The 20,600-nt window shown below is 36.8% G+C and overlaps 1 protein-coding gene across 1 annotated transcript in view; it reads right to left on the reverse strand.

The window, feature by feature from the left end:
- Positions 1–20,600, reverse strand: part of KCNIP4 (potassium voltage-gated channel interacting protein 4) — a 354,092-nt gene that overhangs the window by 332,826 nt on the left and 666 nt on the right. The gene's annotated exons all lie outside the window — the stretch shown is intronic.

Genomic DNA, 20,600 nt, shown 5'->3' on the forward strand with positions numbered 1-20,600 from the left:
CATGCAAAAATTAATATCTTACTAATAACATATTATTTAATTACTGAGACAATTAATTAAATAATAACCCCATTAGACAGCAATAACCGTGAGCAGGTCACAAACTTTGGCGCCTTCTCTGTGGATTTACTCTACTCTGCCTTATTACAGAAAACTACTTGGAAATATTTTATTTCCAGTTTTTCCTTAAAACCCACAGTCTCACATGATCGTAAAACTACTATTGCTGAGTCCCATATGCAATTTTATATGACAATCTGTCTTGATATGATGTGATTCTGTTTAGGGTTAGCTAGTTTTGTAAGAAAAAAATATTTTCTTCTGATAAAATTATTATAATAATACTGGGGACCTCTCAACAGTGAGGACACTACGCATCCTCTAGACAGCAGAGCCAGACAGTTTTCTTGTTGCTGAACTAAGCTACAGATGAGAATTTCTTGACACAGGCAGGAATAACTCTGTTATAACTTATCACATTCAGAAGACCACCTGACACTTTCCCTCAGATGCTGTTAAATGAAATAGGGTTTCTTTATTCCTAGGAATCTGTAGAAACACCCAGTCTATGAAGCCAGAAGTGCACTTTGTTTTCTAGAACAAAGGGCAGGCAGCACTTATTCTCTACAATTTTCAAACACAAATATGATTCAAAAAGAAGCTCCTGTTTCAAGTGGCAGTAGGAATGAGAATGTATTCTATTTACTTAAATTTACTTAAATCCTTCAGAGTCATTTCCCACCCAGTATACTTTTTTTATTCTCTTCTGCTTTCACACCTTTACTGTAGATTTCCTTCCACAGTTTGCATGACAGGACAGCCACTGCCAAAGCACTTCTATCGATCTTTCTGCTTTGAAAGCTGCTAGAAGCCCTAATGCATTCTCTCTATCTTGCTTTTTATCAACAGAGAAGCAAGTTCCTTCACCCAAAACTCAGAGGAGTAATTGGCCTCAATTAAAAACTGGCAAAAAGCCCAAGTCTGTTGACTTTCAAAGCATTCACAAAAAGACCAGTTGTTTACACCAGGCTTTCCAGAAAGGTAACTGAGGATGGCTGGTAAACTAAGGGATAGAAAAAAGCAGGGCAACCAGTCTTTGAGAAATTTGACATAACCACCCGGAAGCATCTTCTACAGAGCTTCCAATTACCCAGTGCAGATCACTCGAAAGGCAGAACAGAGGAGGCTATTGTAAGGCTGAGGGCTCAGAGCAATTTCCAAATAGCATTTAGTATCAAGAATAAAATTTATGAAGCAAACAAAATAACTTCTCATAAATGAAAGAACAAATGTATCCTCTACATACAGGGAAGAGAGCTGCAGAGTGTTCAGAAACTTTTTTTTTCCCTAAAACACGCAGTGAGAACAAAGCAGCATACTGACAACAGCTGATCCCAATACTAGGTGGATCCTATAGTGTTCAAGTTCAGCATGAGAGGGCTATAAGTTTTTATCAAAGACAAGTACATTAATATAAAACTAAACAAGAGCATAAATAAGTAACCAATTTGTCTACCTGTGCCTCTTCTAAGTCCACAGAGTTAACTTCATAAATTTGAGGAGTTAAATAAATTCTGGATGACAGATAACACTGCAATTTAAGCCAAAACAAAGACCAATAGAAGACCCCAAATAAACGTCTGTCAAGGAAAAAGTGTCCCTTAGCTCACAATCAAGCTGTCAGAATGAAAATGCTCTGTGTACCGAATCAAAAATACAGAAAATGGGTCCTGAAGCAGAAATGCATGCTTACCATTAAGTCAAATAGCCTGTAGGGCAAAACTGAACAGCAATAAAAAAAAAAGAGGTGTAATAAAATCAGCAATTTTAGTAACCCTCTACAATAAAACACTATAATTTGACCTAGCTAATGCTTCATACACACAATCTTTCATCACTGTAATGCCCAAACTACTTTGGTTAGAAGGATCATTCCGCAAGACTGTAACAAGAGGGTCACTGCACATTTGTCATTCCACCTCAGACTACTGAACAGGACTGCTTGGGACATCAACCTGAAAGCAAACAAGATATTTATTTTAAGTGGTCAGAGTTGCACAAGCCAATAAGAGCAAAAAGAAAGTTAAAAGCGGTGAGGAGTCAGGAGATTAAAACTCATGGTTTGCAGACACTAGCTAAGGATTATGTGAATTTAACATATGACTAATAACAAACTGGAAAGACAAAAATAGCCATTGCTCTGTTACAAAGCAAAGCAAATCTTTTACTCAGTCAAGTAACTGCTTACATTGCAGGGGCAAGAGAACAAAAGGGTAAGGAATGTGAAGAGCTTTTCAGGTAACAGAGAGCTCTCCAATGAATACGACAGAGAGCTGCTGAAGCTAAACCACTCAGAAGCAAAGGGCAGAAGAGTGAAGGACTGAATCCTTCATTTCTACTTAAACATCAAAAAACCCAACCAAACAAACAATGCGGAAACTGAACAGTCTCTTTAAGAAAAGATATTTCTGGGGCAAAAGCAGAATAATATCTTTCTACAATGCTTAATACCTCAGAGTCCTTCAAGTCCATTCTGAAAATGGCTGCTTGGATATACTCTGAAACTCTTTTTGTGATTTTGAAAATAACCTCTTAGTTCAGTTCTATTTCTTAACTGAGTAGTAACCAGGGGTTAGAGGTCTAGTGCAGGGAAATAAGCTTTTGAGGGTACAGATAGCACTACACAGGACCTGCAGAAATGAAACATATACTTGAGATATTTATTACTTATTTCTTAGATATCTCAAGAAAATAAAGAAGCCAGCTATGAACGCCTTCAAATTTGGGTGCAGGGAAACCTGGAGGGAGAGTATTTTGCATCTAATTTTTTCTCCTCTCATTGACTTAGAGCAGTATTACACAAGAAATTCCAATATATATTGGAATAAAACCTTAATAAAGAGTTTAAGAAGTTGATGAGATAATTAAAAGAAACCCCAAGCCTGAGGGTTCCCATCAGTAAATACACAACAAATTCCATAGCCCGTAACGTGCTGGAGGTATTTCTAATGCAATGTTTTAATGCCTTAAAACACATTCTTTGCATTTTTTTTCTAGTCTGACCTTTATTAAGGTCCTTGAATTTTTTCCTAATACAGATTTACCTAATGCAGGCAGAAATAAATTAGCACAAAAGAAAATAAACTTTCAATTCAGTAATTTGAGAAAAAAAATGAAAACCAAGTTACACCATTTTCTATCACTGAACAATTTTTTTCTGTAACATAAAGAAGCTGAGTTTCTGGGACCAAACCCTTGTTGTACATCGGCGATATCACAAATAAAAATGATCACCAGTTTTGACATCTTACATGCCTTGTGTATCAGTAATTTGGGAGCCTATTCTATGATTTTTGGAAACGTCTCTCACTTGGTGATTGCTAATTAGACGTCTGAGAGTAAGAACAACCTGTCATCTTAATGTCACTCCATAGCTTGACACAGGAAAAAACAATACAACAGAAACCAAGACCATAATCATATGTCTAAGAATACCAAGAAATAAACAAAAAAGGGAATATATGGCCTATATTCATCCCCCTGGAATTTTTTCCCACTGCAGTGTTGTACTGCACATCTATAGAAAGGGAAATGTCAAAATGCAGATGTTGAGCTAGGGCCCACGCACTTCATCTTCTCCCCTGTAGTTATAGTGCCGAAGCACCTTTGCTCTCTGGAATCCCAATCTGTAGTATAACAGTTACTGCAACACGAAGGACATTTGTGACCAAGTGAAAACCAAAGGAGCATTCACAGACATTAGTGTGAGAGGTAGATGCCCTTTTTTTTTTTTTTTATTAAAGTGCCACTGACAAAACAACCCACAGCTTACCGTCAGTTCTACAGTTGACTAGTTAAAGTCTTACGGCAGCAGCAGCATTCTTCACACTTTCTTATTTTTCTTGCAATTTATTTTTCAAATTATGATGCAGTATAATGGAATTGTTCAGAACAAAATTTTAAAAGAAAAATACAAACCCCAGAATCCCCAGTAAAAATTAGCTTCTAAAAAACATTGACTTAAATGTAAGTTTAAAAAGATACCTCACTTTTTGGGACATGTAATTTTTTTTTTCCCCGCTCCATAGTACAGAGTGAAATGAATTAAATTTTATAAACATCCATCTGGGATTCAGGATGTTTGATTGCATTTTTACAACAGATGGAAATGAAAACGAGTAGTTTACTTTTGCAGTTGGTACAGTTCTATGCCTGGAAATTTATCATAGTTTGCCACATAATTTAAGCACTCAGTTTCCAACAGCTACTGCTCTCAGCCTGTGGAGGCAGCGAGGAGAAAAAAATCTGCAACAAATTACACATGATCAATTTTTAGTAGCCTCAATATGGGTATTTTGTGTCACCAGGAGACAGGGTACCGTGTGACAGATAGAGAAGGTTAACAAACTGGGTGGTAAAAAGAAGAGTCTATGTGGAAGGTGACCTTCTGAGCAGAGGTATTCCCGTCTCTGGCCAGGATGAGGAAAGGCTGTGACTGCTATCGAATTATATTAAAAGTAGCTTATCATTCACTTCTGAAAGAGAGTTGTCCTGGTAACTTTGCTTTGTATTGAGTCATGTGCTACTGCACTTATGCATTTGTATGCCTTTGATGTATTTTGTTGATTGGACTTCTCAGGAATCTAGTGCTGGGATGCTGAATCTTTAATCCTACATCATAAGACAGATACCAAGCTACTTAATTCTACCAGAATGACTTCTGCTCCAGGACTGCAAAGGATCAAAGCACAGGCAGCAGTTTTATCGATGTTTTCTTGGACTTAGCAGAATACAGGCACCAGAGTCCCAATCTACTTACCCATGGGTTTAAATAAGCTGTCCTTGTCAGGGAACTGGTAGTGCAACAAAAATCTCCAATCATAGTTTTGCATTCTAGACAGTCAACCACGCCTTGTTTTAGAACAACACATCTTTATGATTGCCAGTAGCATCCATGGAAGAATCTTTGCAAGACATGACTGTGTCTCCTAAAGCATTGGACCAAGAGATTAATATTTTCTTCATATTGCGTTTAGAAAAAATTCACAGTGGCTTACATAGATAAACTCTGCCTTGGTAATGTATTTTAATACCTTGTTATTCCAGTAGAAAGGAAAGAGTAAAGGTTAAAAAAATATCAAGAGCTTTAAATTCATTTAAACAAATGAGTGACACGCAGCAGACTGGATGTAAGGAGAACACTGATCCCTCTAGGCAGGTCTCACAGCATCAATTCCCTTCAGGATGTACATGACCTCTTGATTTGGATTCAGTACTTTGAGGAGACAGCCGATCTTTCATGCGGTAGTTTCACTCTGCTCTCTCTAAGCAGCAACTCTTGACAAGGTAACAGCAAAATAAAAAGGTGACCTCTTAAGTAGGATTTTCAGATAAATTAAAAAAAAAAATAAAAAAGACAAAGGCAAGAAATGGAGCAGAAATAACTGGTCAGACATCACAGCAGAGGAAGGTGACAATGGAAAAGTCCCTGCGGGGTCAATGCTGATGTTGATGTTCAACACATTCATAAATGTTCAGAAAAAGAGGATGAATAAATAAAGCTAGCAAAATCTGTTTATGATATTCAGAGAAGGGTTAGTGCAAAACTGCGCAAGTACCACATGGAGCAGAGTGACTGAGGGATGAAGTGATGAAAGACAGAAGGCAAATCAAACAATGTAGCCAACTTAACATGAGGCAGGTAGGAAAAATCAACTATATCTCACATCATAGGGGGCTGAACTCACTACAGACTCCAATGGCTGAAAAATGGAAACTTATTCTTGTAATTCACACTTCTAAGAAAACATTAGCTTAGCAGTACTTAAAAAAAGGCAAACAAAAAGTTTAGAATTATTACAAAATTATTCAAAAGTAGTAAAGTATTAAAGAATTGAAGCATACAGAACTGTTAAACAGAGGTTTTGTACATTTTTAAAGTACTACATGACATCCTGGATTCTCTAGGACTTAGTAGAAAGTAGCAAAAGACAAAGCACTTAAGTGTACGTAAACAGATGCCTGCACTACCTGAAGAAACCACTGTGAACTCCAAGAAAGATACTATATTCTAAAATTTCAAATTATTTGTTTTGCCAGTTCAAACCCATCCCACTGGAAAGAGACAAAATAATTGATGCTTAAATGGACAGAGATAGTACAGCTAATTCAGAAAATCTAAGCCGGGCACTACCTAGCCTCCTAACTACTGACATTCAGCAGTGCTTCCTATACCATATTCAATCTCCAGGGAGCTGTAAGTGCAGCGAGGGTCTTCCATACCGCTTCAGCACGTAAGTGGGCAGAAACATGAAGCAGGATACATTAGTGACATATTCCACCAGTCATCACCTTTCCCATGCCCTCTAGACACAATTATATGTGCTTAAAGGCTTCTTCCTTCAAATTCAGCTCCCCTATGGCCCAGCATTGCACATTCCCTCACACAACTCCCAGATCCATCGGCACTCCATGATCTGTACTTCGTGTTTTTGTTTCACTGTGGTGCAACCATTTCTGCCTCTAATCCTTTGCCCTGTCAGACCTTAAAGTTGGCCAGAGCACCTCCAGGTAGATATACAGGTAGTTAGAGCATGCCTTACTCAGTCTAAGTGTTGAATGCCTCACCTCCAGGCATACACTTTGGTGATATTTTGAAGTAGTTGTGTTACAATACTTTGCGATAGCACTTTAGGACTCCAAATCTAGTATCTGACAATTAACTAAATGTAAAAAAACTAGTAGTATAGAATACAAGCTAAGATATTGCATTGCTTGGAAAGACTAGTGTTGTAAAAAACCGTCTAGAACAAATTTATTTTTTGTTCATACACCCATACATACAATGCAACAGCACTTATTTATCTTATGGGTAAACTCTAATAGAAAGATCTAGATTTCCTCACTTAGATTGGCAGCAACAAAACTAAAACCACATACTTAAATACATGTATTTAAATAAATGTCCTTATACTGAAGTAAACAGACAACATAAAAGTACTGAAAATTCTAGATACGCTGTCTTCTGTTATTACATGGTATTTTCGTTCTCTGTTCACTGATGAACTCTACTTGGTAAGATAGAATATAAACTATTATTCATATTCTTTTTTTTTTTTTTAAAAAAGGGGGGGGAGCACATAGCAAATTGTTTATTTATAGTGTCAAGAAGAATATTTAGGAGTATTCTGTCACTCAATGGAGGGTAGTTTTCTCCCTGATGAAAATGAACATCTTTTACTATATGGCATGACTTGATCAATAAAAACATTTCAGCAGACTAGTCATGAAAGAACTGGCCTTATTCCTACCCTGCCTCAACAGGCTATTTCAATTACTGACACAGTATGATACTGTACAGGCAACAGGTAAGTAATTTAATAGATGAGTCCAGAACTTCCTGTAAGCAATACATACAATCCAATTAGTTTCTCACAATAGACTACAGTGGTTATTTGAGGAGCTTCAAGCACTTCATCAGGTAGGTCCTTACATGGGCAGGATCACACTGCTGTTTCCATTCCCATCTGTCACTCAGCATTGAAGTTTCACAATGCTGTGAAGGGGAGCGCTGGGTATGTAGCAGCACCCGGATTCACCTGTGTGCGGCGAGAGGGAAAGGGCCTGAATTGTGATGAAACTTCCAAAACCAGCAGTCAGGGTAACAGAAGCATCAAACTGAACAGGAGCAGTAACTGATTGTCTGCAACCACCAGCATCTCAGTCTTCCCCAACTGGATTTTAGTTACTGATGTAACTCTGTGAACATAAAACACATTTTTGAAAGCATATTTCTACACTGTATTTTAGAAAAATCGTGAGTTTGGTAATTTTGCCTTCAGTGTTGCAGCTTTAGAGTGCTGAGAGTTAAGACATGCTGTCACCTCACTATTTCTCTTGGTCCAAACTGAGATCATTGCTGCAAATTTGCCAATGGCTTTTTACCGAGGATGAATCTGGTACACAATAACATAGACGTATGTGCATATATGCACATTTTCATATACTAGTGTCACTTGTACTCTTCTTTCCCCTCCATCTTCCCTCCTCACCCTCACCCTCCTGGGTATGTGTAACTGTTTTATTTCAGGTAGGTCTTTCTTGAAGTCTTGTATTTTCCCTTCTCTTCAGCATTAATTTGCATCTAATTTTCTTAGTTTGATTGCATTTTTAAAAGTTCTTAGTAGATTGAAGAAAATAAAAATCTTCTCATGCTCACTACAAAGCCCTGCTGCCTTTTCAGGGATCCTGAGGAGCTATGCATGCAGGCTACTCAGGAAAGTTAAATATTAATTAATCAGTAAGGTGGAATAGTTAAAATTAATTCAGTCTCAGTTGAGACCCCCTCATTCAGAATTAAAATAGACTTTGGTTCAATTTCCTTGATAAATGAATTATGTTAAATTAAGCTAAGGTCATTTCAGTTCTGATTCTTCTGAAATGTAGCAGTTTTACTTAATTTGAATTAAATCTGCACAAGAGAAATCTAATGTCTTCATATGTTGCAATTCCTCTCCTGAACTGATAATGGAAGACGTTTACAACAGTTGTGTTAGGCTGCAGTGTAGCAATTCAAGAGCAGCTTATCACTGGTGTTCAATATTTGTTTGTCTGGAAACAAACATATGATATTTTGGGGTAACTGACTAAATATATATAATCATTAGATGCACATTTACAGTAATTAAGTAATTTCACATGTATTTTTGACAGAAAGTTCTACAGATTTTACTGCCAAGAATTCCAGAGGCATAATTTCTCGTGAATTAGACAGTCGGAGTACTGACCGTGCCTGACATGAGAGATGCCTGAATGTGAGGGCATTTAAAACTTGTAAGTGAATATGTAGAAAGTTTGTTTAAAAGGGGGTTTGTTTAAAAGTGCATGTACTTATATGTTTTTAATATATATACTTATATTTATACAATATCTATTATATATATCTTTTTATAAATGTAAAAATCATAACTGTTCCATAATCCAGGATAATCTACATAATGAGCATTAGCAGGTACTATATGTACTCTACTTGATTAAAAATGAACTTGAAATTTTTTGCTCTAAGATGGATGCACCGGAGTGCATGTGTCAGTACGACATTTGACCAGCGACTCAGCTCTCTCGAGTGCTTATGAAACTTTGCATCATGTCCTTGACCCAAGGGACTTCAGCTGAGGAGCAAAATCTGACCTGGGATTTTAATAAATTCTTCTCTAACTAATGTAATGAAATATAGCCATTAGACTGAAGAATCTACAAACTTTTTAGGAGTAAATGACAAAATCCTGATCCCTGTTTTTAAGAGTTGACTAAGGAATATATCTTTTGCTGACCTTTACAAATATTACCATGAATCAAATATGAGTGACCAGCTGTCACTTACTTTTCCTGAAACTAACTGAAGTTTACCATGGCTGTACACAGAAAGGCCTGCACATCACAAATGCTAAATGCTGTTTGATTTTAATCACATGCTTCATAAAAGGGATTTAAAGAATAACAAATCTGCCAATAAAAAGCAGACTAACGGAGACACAGAATTTAGTACCTCCTTTCAGATTTATTCAATTTCCTGAATTAATGAAGTATGGGTGCTGATGAAAACACTTTTTTTCCTTATCCCAGACACTTAATTTATACTTAAGTTAAATTACATTGCCTACCTAGGCACTCTATAAAAATTTCAAGAGGGTAAATCAAATTATTACCATTTTTAAAAGCCATAGAGCCTATCTGACACACCCCCTCTCCCCAATACTGTATATGCTTATTTTCAGATGATGTATTCTGAAGACACAGTAATGACAAAACTTCATTTATAAAATTATGGTATCAATATTATTTGGAATAGAAATTTAAATGCAGAATTAATGACACATTAAGAGTTCAGTACTGAAGGACAGTGACAGGAACACAGGGTCCCTAAGAATACCTGCTGTATCTTTAAAAAGATATTTGGAAAATAAAATCTTTAATTTCTTGCACTTTTTTGGTGGAGTGATCCCCATATAAGGGTCAAAACATATCTATACTTTCACCATGCTACAGACTTCAGTTAAAATTACAAAGAGGTACATTAGCACTCAAAAACCAGAAACTAAAGGTAGTATCTTAGTCAATGTTTAGAGAACCAACTGATCTATTTTGCATAGCTTTTTACAGTGGAAAGGTCAGGAGTTCAATTCCAGATAGTTGCTTGTTTTTTCATTCTTGTTGTTTGTTTGTTTTGTGGAGGTTTTTTTGTTGTGTTGTGGTTTTGGGATTTTTTTTGTTTGTTTGGGTTTGTGGCTTTTTAATTCCTTCGAAGTAAGTATTTCCGTTTTGGAAGTGAAAGATATATTGAAGTGAATTGCATTGTCTTCCCTGACAGGCTGTCATTATGAAGAGACAAGAGGCAAATTAAGAGTTCGGTGACACACTAAGTGTGTCACTCTAGTCAATATCTAAACAAATTCAGAGACACAAAAAAAATCTGCAAGCAGAATTTAAATGAATTGGGTTATACACAAAAATGAAAAAATGTTAAAAATAAAAATATCATCTGAAAATAGCTTAAAGCAAGTAAAGGCCACCACATCGTACTGGGAAAGAGAACAGAGGTGTGTGATGATCAGTGTCACTACGTAACTGTGCACAAACAAGTGACTGCCAGTGTAACAGGGCATAAGGTTGGCCTTTGCTATGGCCACAAAGCTGTGTTACGTTTTACCAGCTCTACTGTTTATACTTGGCTGTGCCAGAGGCAGTCACATAGAATAGCAAGTGAAAGACTTAAGTGCTGTTAGCACTTAGTTCGCTGCCCACAGATTTCCAAAGCAACATACCACTGCCATTTTCCAGACTGTCCATCTACTATATATACAAATATGGTACTGAACTGAGCGTCATCCTCCTCTAATGTTCTTACAGAATTAGAAAATTAAACTATTAAATGGGAAAATATTTTTTGTTAATGCAGGTTCAGATTCAAGATGGCCCTTAGAGACTGTTAAGTAGGAACATCTGGTTATCCCAGTTTTGAAGAGTTTTGCCATTCATTAAACTAAAAGTTAAATTACGTACTATTACTGCAGTCATCTAAAAGCATATGCATATATTGTTGTATTTGGGTGAATGAGATTGTCAGGGTTTCTCCTTTTTACTACTAGCTTGCATCTTTCCCTTAACAGTCACAAGTAAAACTGAAGCAGATCCAAAAATGCAGGGGGTTTCATTTCATGTTTTAATACCTTCATTTGAACAATCATCTATTGACACTGCTACCGATAGGATGAGTCCACTTTCCCCAGTTATCCCCGCTTCAGCTTTTACATACTCACCTTTTCTTCCATTGGTTAAATTTCTAATCCTCTTTCAGAACATTAAGGAGCACAATTGCCTGAGGAGCTAGGAAAGTATTTAGACTTAAGGCTAGTGCTGTGGATTTGCATTAGGTCTTCAAGCATAATCATTCATATTCTCATTCATAGGCAACACTGACAACAGAGCAGGAGCATTATTTTCACTACAGGGGAAAAAAAAAAATATACAAGGTCCTTGAACTTATTCTAAGGTTATTCCATTTGTGAAGCCTCACAAACCCAAGGTACTAAAAAAGCACATGCAATGATTCTTTTAATTCTACTGTCTGGAAAAAAAAACATGTTTCAGTTGACTTCATATTTGGTTTATAACTCCATGCAAACTACCTGTTCTAAATGTCTGGTGATTAGAAGAAGGGGGTCGGGAGAGATGATTTAGTCGAGAACACTGTTTAGGAAGAGGCAGAAGTAACAACTGTTAAACTGTGATACTCTACCATTCTTTGAAGAAGGAATATTATCCTAATTGCAGAGAAGTTTATTTCAACATAAAAACATAAGAATCACTGTATTGGTTCAGAGTAAGGATCCATCCAGCACAATATCTTATCTTCAGCAGCAGCTATTAATGTATGCCCAGAGAAGGGCAAGCATATTGAATATTTTCCCCTAACACCTTCCTAGTCATGGACTATTTTAATCTCAGGGGATTTCTAACATATACTACAGTTAACCTAGTTAGTGACTCCCAACAGATCCGTCTTCTAAGTGCTTGCCCAGCTTGTCTCTCTGAATTCATGCAGAACTTCTTGCACTTATAACGCACTCTAGTAAGGGCTTTCATAGGTTTATCAGGGCCTGGTTTTCATTCCTGACCGGTAACGGTAAGCTCACTACCTATCCATTTAGACATAAAGCTCATTTTGCAAAGCATGCACGACTCCACGTTAATCTCCGAATAATTTTATCAGCCATTTTACCGTCTTTGAGAATCACTGCACAAAATCTGCCTACGATAAAAGTGCCTATAAAATGAACAAAACCTCAACAACCAAAAAAGTCTGTACACTCTTTAAGGTAGTATTTATTACAGTTTGCATCCAAATTTCTACTCTAAGTGTACTCCTTATTGCTTCTATACTCCAAGTTAATCTATACAATCGTTCAAGGAAAAGTACACACACGCTTACAAACTGCAATATATCACATAAGGCTGAAACAGTCTTAATGCTGCCATTTCCAAACATTTTGTGTGCATAATTTGGGAACTTTCTAACAGTTCCTTTAAGAGTATTTTTAAACGAAGTGTCAAATGCTGTGTCCTACATACAGCTGAAGCTCTAATATTATCCTTATAAATTATGTCACTAGTTTGGACTCTTACAAGACTGTTACAGAATGTAGGATAGGTCTTCCAAATGGAGATCATTAAGGATGGCTATGGGATGTTTTTCAATGTGTCATTTGTAAAAGAAGCTGAAATGTATCTTTCATTATAATTAAGATTCAGATTTGGAATGAGAGAGTACAAACTCAAGTAATCTTTTCAAAAGAAGTGGTATGCAGCATAGTAACTTTGTCCTTTTCCCATTAACACACTATAAGAAATCTTAAGACTTTAAAGATAACCCTTTGGAATGATCTGGGGGGGGGAAAAAAGAACTTTTTAAAATAGGTTATATGGTGGGTTAATGTGTTACAAAACTGGGACATCTGAGCAAAATATTTAAACATATTCAGGAGAATATGTTTAAAGATTAGGGTATTGCCTTCAGATTCCCTACTTCAAGATATCCTTCTACCCACACAGATTTTTCAACTGCTGCTTCAGTCTTCTGTCACGTTCAGTCAATCTGCCATATGCAGATTTATAAAATTTGAGTTGAAACATTCTGCACAACACTGAGTTTTGCAGTTACTGCTTAAAGGAAGAGAGAGGTATGCAAATTGGGGGAAGCAAAGGCAGTCTATCTAGACTCTTTTCTGAAGAGGGGAAGATTTACAATTTTAAGTGATTAGCAGTGGTTTTCCAATTTACATTTCCAATTAATTACATCACTTAAAATCTGAACGATCTACACAATTGCTGGGAGTTCACAGTAGGTCTGCAGCTGCAGTGTGAGAGGTATATAGGTAGGATTGAATTTTTTGGGTGAACAAATGTTTATAATCTGCTCCAGTTTGAAGCAGAATGTAGCATAAATGCACTGTTGATTGTTTCTTTGAAATTAATGACACTTCTTTCCCTAAGCAGGACATGTCAAAGATTTCACCCTTGCACATTAGAGCTTGTACAACTACATCTAAACAGAGAACATTGAACATCTGTATATGACAAATATCTGAGACCCTAGAGGTTCAAACTACCTCACAGACAACAGACAGAGATGCAGACCTTAAATCTGGAATTCTTTGCTATTTAAAAAAAAAAAGATTGATCAGGTTGATGAACAATACTGATTTGGCATAGAGAAGAAATACTTCAGCAAGACAGAAAAAAAAAACCACAAAAAAGGCAAAACAAAAAAGGCATTTCAAAAAACATCATCCCATATTTTCCCATGAATGCTGACATATTAGCTTTTTCATGACATCTTCACGCTACAAGCTCTTTTTAAATAATTTTATTTTAGATCTTATTTGCATAAAAAAGGAACATCCTTTTCATCTGCTCGCTTTGTCTCATGTTCTTTAGGATTATTTTGATATTTTGGATTATTGTTTTCATTTAATTTATTCTACCTCTCATTTTATTTTAAGATGTATTTTCAATAGAAGTTAATGGACCATTATTAACCTGCATTCAAAAACGGTAATTCATCTTCTCTGGTCGTTAAGGTTCTCTACTAACCCCATAATAACAAAGCAGCCTTAAAAAAAGCTTTCAAGTCATTGTTTTTTTCTCCTATTTATGGATTTTGTCCAACAGTCACCTGTAACTGCTACTTCATCTCTGGCTGGAGATGAGCATCATTGTTAGATGTTTAGTGGCGAGCAAAGTCCTTTTATTATAGTTCAGCTCTATATTTCAGAATTTCATTCTATGAAATCGAAGCAGAAAACTAAAGAAGGTGGTAGAAATTCTATGGTTACAACACAACTGATGAGGAAAACTTTAAAATGTGATCAGGGAGATGGTGCTGAGAACTCAGTGAAATTTCTTCACTGTGCTTTCTTCATTACACACTGTAGGGTAATTAAGCAGCAAAATTTGTTTTATGGATTTATGCAGAGTAAACAGTGCTGTAAATTCTCTTCTCTCAAGAGTCTACCCTGTACTATTTCTTCCGAATCCTCTCTCTGTGCTACAAGAAAATATTTGGGAAATGAAATTTCATTACAGCAGATATACATCAGTGCATCACCATCTGAAAATTGTTCCATTATGAGAGCAGTGAAAAGAAATGCAGAAACATTTTTAGGGGGTTCATGTAATATAGTCTTGCATGACAGATATTCCTCTTCTCAAATAGGACAAAGCAAAAGCTTTTTTTCTCTTTTACCCAGTTCAAAACAGTTTGAAGCGCCAGGAAAAAATAACACACAGAAAACTCCACTGCTGTCTTTCTGTCCACTGCTGCTTTTTAACAAGAATTTATAAATACACTGAGAGAACAAAGCCAGGGTTATCCAGCTGGTAGCATACTCCTGAGTGCTAACATCATTCTTTACCAAAAGACTTCAGATGTGCCAGTGTGCCCTAAACTCACAGCAACGTGTCCCTGCAGGGAACAGCACGGTGACTGCTCCGTTGCGAGAGCACAATTAAAATGCCTGCTTGATAGGCCTCGTTTTCCCAGTTAATCAAATTCACCCTAGAGTAGAGACAGCTTTGCAGTCACAGCACTAAACTCACCTCCGAAATTACACAAGAACGGAGAAGAGATGAGCGTGGCGTGTCTCCTGCTTAGGAAGGACCCATGATGGCTCAGCACAGGCTGGTATGGGAAGAAGTTTGGAAAGGGCTGGAAGAGCAAGCACTGAGCAGGGCTTGACAAACGAGCAGCTCAGAAGTCTTTAGCAGCAACCTATGTCAGAGGCAGGCAGACGCCTGGGAACCATGACTGCTGCAGCCCTCTAATTTTTCTTTTATCCTCCACTGCTTGTCTGCCAACAGCTCCAAGTTCCTCTGAACTTACTTAATTAAGCAGCACGTATTAGAATTAGCAGCATGTATAAAGACTACCTGCTCTGCGGTTTAAAACGCTGTTACGTGAATATTGCCAACTATAAGAAAAAAAAAAAAGATTTTACAAATTCAGAGGAATATTCTGTCTTCCACTTAGGAAACTGGAAGCAACATGTCTTATGAATATTCACACCAAATAATCAGTAACAGTAATTCCAATTCTTTGGCTTCACTGAATAGTTTTTGTGACTTATCACAAACAAAAATTAACCATCCAAAACAACATGGAGGAAAACATACTACTAGAAAAAACATATAGTAAAATTAATGTTAATAATTCAGGAATATTTCCCTCATTATTCAATGTCAAGGTCTACAGAGACCAGCTGAGAGACAGAGTGACAGTTGTTTCCTACACTTATTTAAACCATCCAGGTTTTCAGCATCACTCGTCCATAAAGCTACACCGGAGAAGTGACTACACAGAGAAAGGTAGACTAAAGTCATTTCAGTATCAGTTTTATTACACGAGAAACTTTCTCTTTTGCATGAGGATACTTTTTCATCTCTAGGAATTCTTCCTAAGACTGGGAAAATGATTTAATCATTTGTTGAATAATTTCATTTACCATATTTAAGATGACTGTGCACAGATTAAATATGAAGTGGTTTTAAGTTTTGTGCTTTAAGTCTGAAGAGAAGAAGAGGAAAAGTGCAATATAATTACATGTAAGAATTAAGAGCTAATTAGTCTCAATATTCTCTTTCATATAACCTCTCAACTGTAAACAAAAAAGTTATTCTGGAATATTTACCTAGCATCACTAACTAGACTATTGCATTCTTGTAAAATATTTGAAGCATTTATTTTTAAACTTTCCATGGCTTAACTGAAAAAGTTCATAATGGAACAACCCTGATATATTCCTGATAAGGCCAAGAGTTTTACATTCACAGCTCAGAAGCCAGATCCCCATCTTCTGCTAACTTCTGTAGAAAGCATCACTCCAGAAGTAAAAATCCCAGTATACCACCCTGACTTTTAAGAACTATTACATTAACGCATCCATAACATGTACACCTAAAATGGAAGACCTGAGCTGAAAACTTTCATTATAACAACTGTGGAATCCACACCACGCCCTGCAACCTAGAATGACATTTACAAATCACCTCATGAAATTTTGATATAGAATGGGGTAGGAAAGGGAATGAGGCAGGAAACTTGTCTGGCAGGACGTTCAGTCTCAGTATTTCCCTCTTCCTGAACTGAATCATGAAATGAGGCACCTCCTTCGGGAGGTTTCAATCTACCAATGACAGAAAGCCAACACAAACCATTTGAGCTCTCCACGTGGTTGGGACCTATTCTTACATGCCCTCTGCTGAAGATGAACACCAAGAGTGGTGTGATGACGATACTTGCTCTTAGCACAGTTACAGATCTCTCTGAGGGATTTCAGAGTGGAGTTTAAATATCAGGTCTACTCACTCCCAGATGGATTCTCTAACCATCACAAAAGAGCTAAGCTCTCTCTTACCACCTCTATCTGGTCCTGTGACGTTTACATGTCTTGCTATATGATGGATTAAGAAATGGAGAGGGCTGTTCTCCATACTGCTGGATTTGTAAGTGTCATCACTCTCCTTGGGCGTGGAAGAGACATCTCAATTCTCTTCAGGCTAGGCAGCCAGCAACATGGATCTTCTCCTTACCTGGCAGGCAGCCTAACCAATAGGTGTTTCTTTATCCCATATTTCCAAAGTTCAGGAGAGGGACATCTAATAAATCTATGTGCCAATAAAGTAAGCAGCCTTGGAAAGCATTCATAATAAACTGCTGTTTCAGGCAGAATCAGGCTTTAGGCATTGGGAAGTGGATGATCTGCAACAGTCACGGGGTACTGTTGTGAGCCCCTGGATGCCTGTGCTAGTGTCTCCCACACCTTCAGGGAAAAGAGTTCAGATGATGTCTTCCTCTTGGCAGAAGGACAGAAAATAATTCTGTGCACAAAAGGCAAAATTAAAGAATAAAGATTACCTTCTCGTAATCTGGTTTCTCAAAGAAAGTGCCATCAAAATGTACCTCCCACATTCACATAGGTTGTTGTTTTTTTTTTTTAACTAAGAAAAATCCCAAGCCTGTGATCAGTGTTATTTTACATCAATGGCATCTATCTATAGATGATTAAAAAAAAAAGCCCCAAAAAACAACAACCCATAGCTTTATTTACATAAGCCTACAATTTCCACAGCCTGAGTTGTTCTCCTCTTCTTTCTTTGTAAACGCACACGCTAACTGGGAATTTGAACCTGTCCAAGAAAACCTAGCCTCCTTCATGACAGGCACTTAATATGAACATGCCTGAAAAGGTCATACCTGTGAAAATTTACCACTGAAGTCAATGACAGTTTTGTTTCTATCACCTCTTTAATCGCCACACTCTATCAGTTGTGACAGTTAAGAAAAACTTCCTAGCCATTGCTCTGAAATTGTGTGTTCTCCGTTTCAAAATAATTTACAGTCTATTGCTTGATCTTTCAATGATTTATATCATTATTTATAATACACAAATTCATATTGCATCTGAAAACTGAAACATTCTCAATTGCAGCGTCAAGTTCTTTATGATAACATTTCAAAGAACAAGCACTTCCAACACACCTTGAGAAGCAACAGGCAATAGAGTAGGAATTGGCATGATGTCTGAGAAATGCTGCGTTCAAGTATTTGAGGGAGTCTGTTTCAGTTGTGGAAACCCATCAACTTAATATAGAGTGGAAATTATGGAAAATAAAAAACTTCCTTTAGAAGACAATTTCTTTTCACTACGTTTTCCTGTCATAGTAACATGCTGTAAAAAAATAGGAAAAAAATTGGAAGAGATCTGGATGTAGATTGCTTCTTAAAACCCATTGTAAGGATTTATGCAGCATTTACCTTCAAGCAAGCAGGTTGTTTCATTAATATTGGTTACAGCCGAGTTGGATATTAAGCACAAGTCCATGTTCATGTACAGACAGCAATATGACATACTTTTTATGTTAAATGTTGAGATTCACTGCAGAACAGGTCCGTAGTGCTGTAAATGGTTATGAAATGTGAGCAGTAAAACCAGTAGTCACAGGGACTTCTTAGCTGGGCATACAGGCAGTAAACCCAATCTCCCTCCTAGCTCACTTTCTCTTGTTTTCTGATCAGTATAATCACAGCAAGTGCAGCAGAGCTTGTACCAATCTATATTGATGTAGATTATATATTCAACAGGCCTACCCATACAGAGAGGAGGAATGGATTAGATTCAGTGCATGTACTTTCAACAATGTGTAGTCCCAACTTAATATTAAGTATAAATTAAACATTAAGAACATCAAAGAGAAACCAGGGGCCAGGCTGTATCAACAAGGAAGTTAAATTATATTCACCATTGTGCTCCTTAGTAAATACCTACATTTTGAAAATAATTGGTCACTTGAGTGAGCAGATTGCCTGCTTGTAAAAAGCTAAATAAGCACACTTTTTTGTTTCTGGTACCTACCCTACATTTTTTGAATGCTCAAGATAGAAACAGCAATATCTTTAATACACAAATTAAAGTCTAACTTTCCAATACTTTCAAGTAGGCTTCCCCATTCACCTTCATTAATTACCAGCTAATTATCAACATACTGAATTATGCATTAGATTTTGCAGGGGGAACAGTAAATGGTATTGCAACAGTTGAGGTTAATGAGTAGGCTGGGCTATGCAAGGACGGAACAGTGGAGCTCTACCTCTTAGTGGTTCAGTTACTACCACATTATATTGATATTTGTTACATCGTTTGAACATGATGAGGTCTATTAACCTAATAATAGTAGTAAGATACTGTTGCCGTAGTAAAAATGAACTAAGATTTTCCTAGGAAGTGTCTCAGTTCTTAAGAGTCCCTAGTAGTGGGGTTTTTTGCTTGCTTGATTCTTTTAAAGCAACATGTTTCATACCACTCTACTTGGCTTTCCAGTAACTTACCATTGAAAATGTGCTTCTTAATTACAAATGAAATAACTTCTTTTAGTACTAACGTAAGAATCGGTATCCAGAACGATTCTTGAAAATGGTGTAGAACTGTGAGCTTAGAAAGCTTACAATATAAACAACTGTCTGAAAAGTAACGTAGTGTGCATCATTTGATAGATAGGAAAGGAAAAGCTTGGATGACTTTGTGAAAAAGGAGCACTGGTGTTAATTTCTAACATAGCTTTCTTCTTGCATTGTATATTACTTAATTTCCATAGCAACCCACAGAGGCAAGAAGGCAGCATTTCAGAGAAATCTGAATTGATACAACTCACAGAAGAGAAACCACGATAGAGTAGGAATAGTAGAAAGAAAGTCAGGGAAATTCTATCTTTCCAGACACTCGAAGTTACTAAAAAGCTGTATCGTTTTTCCACAAGTTACAAGCATCCTATAAGTACTGTTTGCCAATGCTTATGTCACGATATTTATAGCATTATAACCCCAAATCTGACAGATTGCATGCATCAATATTTTAAGTTATTACTGAAGGGTCAACTTGCTTTCAAATCCTTCCATCAGTGCCTAAACCGGAAAAAGGAAAAAAAAAAAAAAAAACCACAACACAACCCACACACATCAGCAGAAACTTTCAAAATACTTGTAGTAAACTGAATGGCTTTTAATTCGTAATAATCATCTTCGCATAATTGGTTAGCATCTGCTGATGCTGGACTTGCACCTCTGCTTGATGATTTTTCTAAGGGGAAAAGAAGATATTTGAAGCCTAGAAAGAAGCACAATTCTATGTTATCAATATAAAATGACATCATGCAAGCTAGCATATTTGTCAGCTGTTGGGAACAGCCACAGAAAATGCTGAATTGTGAGAAAAGTATATTTTCCAAAGTGCCAAGAGGAAAACTATACTGTTTGTTCAGCCTAGCTTAGAAATCTTATCTGGTGCTGTATGATTTGTCCAAGGTTACAGGAAAAAAAATTACCTACATAAAGTCATCAGCCGTTTATGTTTCAAATTCTTTAAGGGCAAAACGCACGAGTGTTATTTAAAGTTTGCAGCAAGATACTGTAACATCATAGCGACGGTTTGCAGTTGATTTACATCTTAAGATAAGGAAAAGCAAGCCCCTGAGAAAAAGAATGTGGTCTG

This window comes from Phalacrocorax carbo, chromosome 4, assembly GCF_963921805.1.
Source record: "Phalacrocorax carbo chromosome 4, bPhaCar2.1, whole genome shotgun sequence".
NCBI classification, from domain to species: domain Eukaryota; kingdom Metazoa; phylum Chordata; class Aves; order Suliformes; family Phalacrocoracidae; genus Phalacrocorax; species Phalacrocorax carbo.